A 10559-nucleotide genomic window follows, 5' to 3' on the forward strand; every position below is an offset into this window, starting at 1 on the left:
ATATAAGATCATAGATTCACCCTCTATTGTTGTAATGTATAGATAGTCCATATATTAACTGTGTCTTTACTTAGCAAGACAAGATTTCCATCTAGGTCGTTGTAACCAGCAACGTTATCGCCCTGGCCCGGGACTGAAGTTGTCAAACATCCTGCAAGCCCCCTCTTCAAAAGACTCTTCCCAGTAATCAAGATCTAAGAAGAAGATACAGCAGACAAATGGACTTCCTCATCCTGAGAACTGTGATTGATTTTACCTGAGTTAACAAGACAAACAGCATGTTTTATAATTATTGCTTCCATGCTTTGTATACCCTGTTCCTTAGAGTAAATCTTTTACTGCCCCTCACCCATTTACTTGCATGTATCACATTTTCAATAAAAAGGCACAATGATTCCTAGCAGTTGTCACTCCTCAGAGAGCGATCTCTGGGAGTGTCCAGCTGAGGACATGCATGAAAAGGCACGAGGCCTTAGTCTTCCTTTCTTTCCAGCGCCGCCTCCGTTGAGATAACCCACCCATGCCGAGGCTGGACCCTGGCAGAGGGGAAGGGATTGTGGTGTGGCCATTACCCCCCAGGGAGTGATTTCTCACTTTCTGTCTCTCTCTGTGTGTCTGGGGTACACGTGCCCTATAGCAAAAACCTCTAAAAAACAAAACAAAGCAACTAGGTAAAATAAATAAAGGGGAAAACTACAGTGCTCATATCCTTATTGATAGAAAACAAGTCAAGAACATAGTGGGTGTTTAATTAGGTAGTTAAGTTTTTTTGAGTATTGAGAAAAGAGAACACACGTGTAAATGAATTAACAGGTATGTGCTTAAAGATAGGCTCATACAAGGACAGGTTAGCTATATCATGAAAAATGCCCAGGAAAAGTTTGAGAGAGTTTGTGAAGCAGAAAGAGATCAAAGTTTAGAAGTAACAAATCTGAGCTTTATCATCTTCCTCATTGGGAAAGAAAACTTCATAAGAGAGAGTCTACACAACTGGAGAACCTTTGCCGGCTACCTAACAGTATGCCTAGGGAACTAAAGATCAGCACAATTTAGGAAAATTAACAGCATGGAATAGAAGGCCAAATATAGACGATCAGAACAAATGTCATGGAAGAGAACTGATAATTTAGGGAACAAAGGGAAAAAATTCTGACGAGTGTCCTCCAAGGGATTATAGAGAGTGCTGAATCTGAAAACATAATCATGCTTCTATAAAAAGGAGCAACAGAGAACAGTCCTAAGTTTGGTGGCTATTCAAAATGGATTGAAAAGTTTTTTTAAAATAATAAAAGGGTTGAATATTAGAATTTAAATGACCATAAACCAAATAAATCTTCTGAAAGATGAGTCAAGAAAATATCCTAGAGATTTAGGGACTAAAAGAACTTTCCATATCTTACAAAAAAGTTATAGATGAAAATACATAAAAAGGTAAGAAAAGTGAAGAATCAAAGAAATAAGATAAGAAATTTTTCTTAACCTGAAGAAAATAAAGCTTCATTAGACTGAAAGTAACTCAAATACCTGAGAAACCAGCATTTATACAGAATCTGGAAAAATGTTACAAACCTAAGGGTAAAGAAAATCTACTTTAACTTATCTATTATAAAAATGGATAAAAATGTAGTGGACTTCAGACATCTTGCCTTTAATAATGGATATAAAAAGGAAATGAAATATGTTTCCAAAATCCTTAAAGAAAGAAAAATAAATCTTAGAATTCATTACCAATGAAATACTCATTTACATATGAGAAATAGTAACTACATTTTTTTTATGTCTAAAGCTAAAGACATTGAGCCACGTTCAGGTGTGCTCTGAAAGGTTTTCTCAAGTTGATGCTTTCACATGCCAAAAAAGAAGATCAGGAGCTGGGAAAACAGGATGATTAAGAAGTATTAATTAAGGGTCAGCAGATGGCATAGCAGTTATGTCACTGGACTCCCACATGGTGGACTGTGGTTTGAGTCTTAAACTCAGCTTGAAAATCACTCTGGGTGTGTGTGTGTGTGTGTGTGTGTGTGTGTGTGTGTGTGTGTGTTTGTGTGTGTTGAAGATCCTGGGAGAAGAGTGGAGGAGAAGGGATTGCAGTGTGGCCTTCCCTCCTGTGGGGTGAATTCTCACTTTCCCTCTCACTGTCTCTGTCTCTCTCTCTCTGGCAAGTGCACACTCCCTAAGGCAAAAGCCTCTAAAAAGAAAAAGTATTAGTTAGAAAAGAGATAGTGGTTGTCAAAAGAAATTATAGTTATTTCTAAAAAGCTTAAATTTAGGAGGGTGAAATTTTCCAAAACAAAAGAATCAATGTTAACTGTGAAGGATGATATATTTAATCCATCATAATCACAATAAAGATGCGCTGTACATAGAAGGTACGTGGATTTCAATAGTTACTCAAGGACTCTAGTCAGAAGACATGGCTTCGAACAAAGAGTATAGTAAAAGTGGTTTTAGGGAATGACAACTGCATCTGTCACATTTGAATCACTGTTGGAAGACGGTGAGTGATCAGACTAAATATACTGACATAAATTACAGTAATCTTGGCATTAAAATTAAACTAAAGAGGATATTGTTTGCATTTTAATACTTTAAATTAAAGCAAACAAAACAAAATAGAAATTTAAAACAATCTCAAAGTTTTACCAAACATTCTTTTTATTACTTCTATATATAATATATTTTATAGTGTTATATTCTGGAATGTATTCTAGCTATGGAGCTGTATTTTTGAATCCATTAATCAAATCCTCCCAATCCTGCTATACCATTCCTAGCTTCTAGTAACCACTATTCTGCCTATTACTTCCATGATTTTTTTTTTTTAGCTTTCACATCTGAATGAGAATATGTGGTATTTCTGTCTTTATTCCTGACTTACTTTGCATAACATAATGTCCTCCAGACTCATCCACATCACTGCAAATGACAGGATTTCATTCTTTTGATGGCTATATTACACATATATACATATTGTGTGTGTGTGTATGATATATATATATATATATATCATATATATATAGAGAGATATTTGGCATATATCTATATATCTATATAGATATATGGCATATATCATATATATTATGTATACATGCCATATATCCACATTTTCTTTATCTGTTTATGGGTTGATGGACATTTAGGTTGATTCCATATCTTGGATATTGTAAATAGTACTGCAATAAACGTCAGAAAGTGGATAGCTCTTCCACACACTGCTTTACTTTCTCTTGGGTATGTACCCAGTAGTAGGATTATTTGATCATATAATAATTATATTAGCTTTTTAAGGAATCACCATACCACTTTCCATAATGGGTCTACTAATTGACACTTCCACCAAGAGTTATAAAAATACCCTTTTCTTGGTCTGGTCCCATGGCCTAGCAAGTAGGGGAGATGACTCCCACACGATTGACTGAAGTTTGGAGCCAGCCTGGTGACTTGAGAGACCACTGGATACATATGTGTGCTGTGCTCAAAGTCCCTGCAGGATAAAAAGATGGAGGAGAAGAGACTGTCCTGTGACTATGCCCTATTATGGGGTCCTTTCTCTTTCTCCCTCTCTTTCAGTCTTTGCTTCTCTCTGGTAAACACATGTGCCCTCTGGAAATTAAAAATAATTTTTTTAAAGTTCCTTTTTCTTTATATTTACAACAATATTTATTGTTTAATATCAGTGTCTTAACTAATGCTTTTTTGGGGGGGACAATGGTCAGAGGAGTATAGAATTATGATGACACAAATTGGTACTCTGCTTCTGTATTCCATATTTTTGTTTGCACATATAATTCTTTATTTTGTCCTTGGAACAGTCTGAGTATATTCCAAACATCACTCATAATAGTGAGATATAGTAGAACTTTATCTCCATAGTATAATTAAAGATTGCTATAACTTACTGAAAGTATCATAAAGTTAGTAGTATATGTTATCTCTAAATATTAATTAGAATGTAAAGAAGTAGAGATAAAAATAGAAGAGTGAGTTTTAGAGTACTCCAGCTGGCATGTGGTGGTCAAAATTTTTCATTGACCATATGAAAAATATGTGTATGAAGCATGAATAAATAACATATTACTTTGAGTAGTTTTATATTTCTTTATGCTATTACCCCAATAAAAATCCATCAGTGACATCACCTAAAGATGTATTTGAAAGTGCTTGTAATTGATCATTACCTGCACTAGGTAATGAAATTAACCAAGTACATTAGTAGTAGCAACCTTCCTGTTTTCTTGGCTATATGTCCACTTATATATAGTTTAAATAAATTATCACAATGAACAACAATACGAAGAACACTGCTGAAAATCATTTGCTAGTTTTTAAATCTATAATAGAAAGAACACATTTTGCAATAAAATTCTTTGCCAAAGTTCAGTTTGTTTTAAACAATAAAGAAGGAGATAAGAGAGTAAGAAAGAAAGGTGAGAAAAGTTTAAGGATGAAGTCAAGGAAGAAAGTATTTTTTTAATTTTGATATTAAAGTCCAACTTGTTTTGAAATCATACAGGTTTATTGTCTTTTAAATTTTTTTTACATAAGACATAGTCATTCTATTCATTCATTTATTTATTTATTTTTTACCTTCACTTATCATAAGGGAGATGCAAATCAAAACTAGTTTTCTCATCTTTAAGTGGCATGGAGCCAGAACAGCATAGTTTTTTTTTTTTTTTTTTTTTTTTACTTAAAAGAAATGATTCTGGAACCAACAGAGGGTGTAATGGATACATTGCTGGACTCCCACGCACTCGATCACAGTTCGTATCCGGACCCAGCAGCTTAAAACTAATGCTAGGTACATGCACAGACATGCCCAAAATCCCAAGAGGAGTTTTGGAGGAGAAGGAATTGCAGCGTGGCCATTTCTGATGTTGGGTGGTTTCTCACTTTCTGTCCATCTCTGTCTCTCTGGTGAGCATACATGCCTATAGCAAAAAAATCTCTCTTAAGAAAAAAAAAAAGGAAATAATTTTCTTTTTCTCTTTGAACTTACTGTCTGTGTAAGATTGAATCTCTGAGAAATAGATACCAGGCTGGGATGAGATAAACAAATGATTTATGGGGAGAAATGCCTGTAAAGGATAAAAAGGGGAGGGAGCAGAAAAAGGTATGGCAAGCCTTCATACAGGTGTATACCTCATGCCTACACTGGACACCTGTGAAAGGAGCCAGAGAAGGAAGAATGATTGTATGTGAGGAGCTTCAGACTGCAATGCAGTCCTGATAACCTGCTGGACAGATCTTGAGTAACAGTCACCCTTTGCAGGAGTCCTGGGTAAAGGCAGAAATGCACCAGCTCTGCTGCACACAGTAGGTGGCCAGGAGCTGCCCATTGAAAGAGCAACCTCAACACTGTATGCGCCCTTGCCAAGGAAGAGGAAGACGTGGCCTCTGGGGTTGATGGCCAGCCAAGTGTCTTCAGCAGGTTTTACTGAAGGGAGATTTGAGGAGTACAAGTCCGTGGTCACATTTTCTTTTCTAAGGTGTGCCATTTTCTCTTGATTTTTTTTTTGTTTTTCTCTCTTTTATTTTATGGCGGTATCAGCAAGTAAAATTATATATTGTTGGCTTTTGTTTATCTGAATAGCTACCTTATCCTCTTTCCTTTGGTCTAGTGCTGATTTATTTTCTAATATAATAAAGCACCCAGCCAAAAATAGGTGTTTCAGAAAAGTGATGTTTTGTACTTGTGATTGCTTAAACTCTGGCGATTTGGTGGCTATAAACATATGACTGATGAACGGTTTTCAAACCTTAGCTTCCTATGCCTGGGCAGAATCCTAGCCTGTGTATTTATTTGTTGCTTTCTACCTGTGGGAAGCAAAGAGGGATTGACTATACATCCAGTTCCCTTAGCCCAAGTAATTACAGAGAAACTGCTTAACACAAACTTCATTTGTAAAGTTGAAACAATTATTTTACTTGCAGTAAGTCCAAATGCTCCAACTTGGTTACCACACACTATGGCTTGCTTGAAGATTGTAATGGGCCGCATAACTGACAGAGTAAACTTTATGAAGATCTGTAAAATTGTGTCTAACAGAACAGCTGCAGGTGGCTATAGAGCCTTCCATTTTATATAAAAAGAAGAATGCCTTATAAAAGGGTTTATTACATGAAAGTTCTTGACCAAGGACAATAAAAAATCTTGATAGACCTTAACAGAGATGTCTATAAAGGTTAAAGTACCCATTTTAATAACCAGGAGTGATTTGATTTTTAATCATGGGGAAAGAAAGTACAAAGAACTATTTAGCTGTCTAAGAGATTAGCTCTGAGAATGAGAAAAGCTTCATGAAAATATTGAAACAAAAAGATTTCCATGTCTCTGGAGAATTACAATTGTTAGACATAATAATAAATGAGAGTGTTGATATGATCACTGTAGAACAGAGGATTCCAAGACTTGTGCTATGCATATTTAAAAGGACAGAATCACAGAGGAAATTTCTAGCTCCTTTTTGGCCAATAGTATGAATTTTTCAAGAAAAGCACGTTCATGCATTAAGTACTTATGCCTTAAGACTTCATGAGTACAATATCAAACAAAGACATACATCATTCAGAGATCACGGTTGCATGCTAACTAACATAGCCTCCATCCTGAAATATTGTATCTTAAACTATCAGTAGGATCAATTGCAATTAAATAAAGAGTGAATTACATGAAATTAATCAAATAATTATTTGAATTGGTTACTTGTAAGATCTATGTGACAGATATATGCAGATACAGACATACATATATAGAGAGAGATTTTTCTTTTTCTTAATGATTATTTAAAAGATATTTACTCTGTTGTTTCAATAATTGCAAGGGAACATAATATATGGGTTGATTGGGTCTTTTGATTGTAAGTAAACCTGCTTAAGCAGAAAAGAGAAATGGATCATAAGAAAATAGGAGAGAGTGACATGGTGGTGCCATGGTAAAGTGCGATGCTGTGTAAAGCTTACCCACATGGGAAGATTAAGGGTTCCCATCCAGACTTCCCTGAGTCACGGGCGTCTATGATTTCAGGCAAGCTGAAGATAGTTAGGAGTGGATCAGAGCTGTAAAGGCTCTGTTGGGGTTGCCTGACTCTGTTTCTCTCTCTCTCTCTTTCTCTCTGTCACTCGTGGAAGAAATAAACAAGCAAATTTGGGGGAAAAAAGAATGGAGGGGTGACTCATGAACTTGAGAGCAGGGAGACAGTCAGACCTCAGTAGGGAATTGGAACTAGGGATCTGAATCCCAGCATGTCCTACTTCCTTGTCTTTGTTTCTTTCTGTGATTTTGCTTCCTTCTTCTCTTGGCATAGTTGCAACTTTTTTGATTACTTGCCAATATAGCAAAATGAGGTTGCTCAGAGTTTTCAGGTTTTCATATTATCCATTGAAGAGACCAGCAACATTAAAATTAGATGGTACTGTTTTAGTCCCAATTCCAAACTCTCAGTGGAGGAAGTATATCCAGTATTTAGGTCTGCTATGTATATTTGGCTAGCTGTGGCCGGAAGAAACAGTGTTACAACATTCATATCATTCACACTATAAATATATAAATGAAAAAGGTAGAGAAAAACATAATTTCTCCCAAATTGGGAGTTTGGATAGATAACACAGTGTGTGCATTGTGCTAGAAGGTACATCAGCCTGTTATTAGGAGATAGCAGACATGTTTTGTTCCTGCCATTAACTAATTCAGTACTTTTGTCTAAACTACCAAGACTCTGAGACTCAATTTTTGCATAAGAAGCATAAGCAAAGCCTTGCTGTACACCGAATTGCACAGAAGCCTTAAATCATATGAATTACCCACCCTTTTAAGTATATATACACACACACACATATATATATGTATATATATATATACACTAGCAAAACCTCTCCAAAGTGGGGGCGGGGAAGAAGGATAATGCCCTCAAGATTATAGGCTTTTTTTTTGAGAGAGTTTTTTGCTGTAGGGCACATGCACTCACCAGAGACACAGATAGAAAGCAAGAAATCATCCCCCAGGGAGTACGGCCACACCACAATCCCTTCTCCTCCAGTCTCCTCTTGGGAATTTGGGCATGCACACACACATATGCCCAGTGTGAATTTGAAGCCGCAGGATCCAGGACTCAAACTACAGTCTACTACATGGGAGTCCAGCAACGTAACCATTACGCCATATGCTGGCCCCTCAGTATTTTCTAATACACTGTTGTAGTTCCCAATACCTATGACTTGACATATTTTTTTTTTAATTTAAAGAGAGATTTTTGCTGTAGGACACGTGATCTCATCAGAGAGACAGACTGAAGTGAGAAATCACGCCCCAAGGGAGATGGCCACACCACAATTTCTCCTCCTCCAGTCTCATTTTTGAATTTGGGGCACACATCACATGCGCCTGGTGTGAGTTTTAAGTTGCCATGTCCGGGACTCAAACGATGGTCGACTGTGTGGGAGTCCAGTGACATAACCATTATGCCACCTGCTAGTCCCCTCAACATTCTTTATATAAAGCCTAAAACTATTTGTGAAATTTGTAAGTCCACTACCATCAAATTGCTATTTTCAAGATAATATAATCTACTTCTTTATTTTGAAAGTTAAAATTTTTTTGGTTTATCATCACATTATCTAAGTTTATAGAATTAACTTTGAGAGAAATAAGGTGATTTTAATACCAAAAAAAAAAAAAAAAAGCAATTTCTTCTGTATACAATTACAAGTGGCCTCAGCAGCAGGAGGAGGAAGGGCTGGAGCCTAGAGGGAGCAGTGGCTGGGGAGATCATGTCCTGCAGTCGAAGAAGAAGCAAGAAGAAAGTCTGCTACTACTGCAATAGTGATATCGGAAATTACTATACGGACAGGGTCATCCCATGAAACCTCACAGATTCCACATAATCTGTCACTTGCTGTTAATCTTTGGCTAATACCAAAAAATGAAAATGCATAGGCCCCCATAAGGCAACTGTCAAAGAAATGACAAAATATCAGGCATGAGTATATCAAATTTCTATGGTCAATAAGATTAGGTAATATGTCTGAGTATAGTAAGGAAATGCAAAGATTCGATGTTAGGGAAGATTATCCAGTGTCTGAGGAACTCTTTTTTGAGTTTTGTCAGCTCTTGACTGGTGGCTCAGTCGCTGAGGCTGTCGAATCGAACCAACAACAAACTGATTAGGACTGTTAACTGGGCTGGAGGATTATATCATGTTAAGAAATTAGAAGCATCAGGATTCTTTTATATTAATGATACTGTGCTTGCCAAGTCAGAACGGCTCAGCAACCCATGGATTTGAAGGTCTCACCAATTTCAGGAAACCTTCCAAAAAGTCAGAAACTATTGGGAGGACAACGTTTTCGTTCTGAAGACTTCTGGCTTCATTTTTATATGGGCTGTATTTATTTTGAAATAGTTTGTTTTGTTTCTATTTTTCTCAGCGAGTTTTATTGTGAGTTTTTCTAATTATGAAGCAAAATTTGTTTTCTCCACAATGCTTTATGTGATAGTATTTAAAACTGGTATGTTATTATGTAAAAAAAAACTGATCTATTAAAGAAGTAAAAGAAATACATACAAGCAGACTCCACAAAGTTACTGGAAAATATAACTAAAATATGAGTTTATTTTGGTGCAAACATTTTTGAAATTCATTCACAATTATTTAACAATATGCATTTTCCATGAACTCTTTGAAGATCACTTGCATAAACTGCATATGCTTGATTTATTCACTAAGGAATAGTGTTTTAATTACTTTTCTCCTTGTAAGATGCAGCCAGGCTGCCATCACAGGTCTTTAAAGGAAAGACTTTCTCCCATTACACACTGACATTGAATTCTAGTTTTTCTTTACTTCTCATATGTCATATTTGTCCTCACCCTGAAAAACGCAAATTAGCACAACTAAATAGTACTGACATGTGAAATGATCTCAGAGCAGAAATTATATGCACAGCTATCAGTTCTTAAATGCACAGATCATTCATTTAACATAGAATGAATTTCAAGTCTAAGGAGTTTCTACTGTGTTTTTCTCTATCATTTTTGTTGTTTAAATTCAGCAGGTAGTTTATTTTTCCCCCATTTTCAAATCATCTGATTTGTTTTCATCTTCTTTCTTCAAAATTTTAATGAGTATCAGTTCTGTTTTAGGAACTGTACCATGTTCTTCCCACATATTGTCATTTACCCTTGACAATATCTATTGTGAGAGGTATTATTTTATAAAATAAAATCGTATAATTTTATTCTTCTGAGCTAGTTATTTCTGCAACAGAGTCCTTCAGTTTGAATTGCTGGTTCTTTCACATTTGTGTTTTTTTTGGTTTCTGATCAAAATTGTGAATAGTCAGTTCATCCATGAATGTCACCAAATGAACAAATATATATTAATTAAGTTAAATAGCCAATACAGCCTAGATCTTTGCCACTCCACTGATTTGAAAACTTTAAAATACTTTAGTCTTTAAATTTAATTGGTAATATTGAGACCCAGGTAGCTGGCCTTCACAGTCTCTCTCTGTAGGAAGAAGTTTTCCCAGTAACCTCATAATTGAGATAATATGCTGTT

General features: G+C 35.8%; 1 long non-coding RNA gene across 1 annotated transcript in view; it reads left to right on the forward strand.

The window, feature by feature from the left end:
* The window catches only part of LOC102481715 (uncharacterized), a 40191-nt gene extending 40060 nt beyond the window's left edge, over positions 1-131 (forward strand). The window contains exon 3 of the long non-coding RNA XR_335604.2: positions 96-131. This is a non-coding gene — a long non-coding RNA (uncharacterized LOC102481715). The remainder of the gene's footprint in view (positions 1-95) is intronic.
* The last annotated feature ends 10428 nt before the right edge of the window (positions 132-10559 follow it).

The sequence above is a fragment of the Tupaia chinensis genome, unplaced genomic scaffold (assembly GCF_000334495.1).
Source record: "Tupaia chinensis unplaced genomic scaffold, TupChi_1.0 Scaffold000466_1, whole genome shotgun sequence".
Taxonomy (NCBI): Eukaryota; Metazoa; Chordata; class Mammalia; order Scandentia; family Tupaiidae; genus Tupaia; species Tupaia belangeri.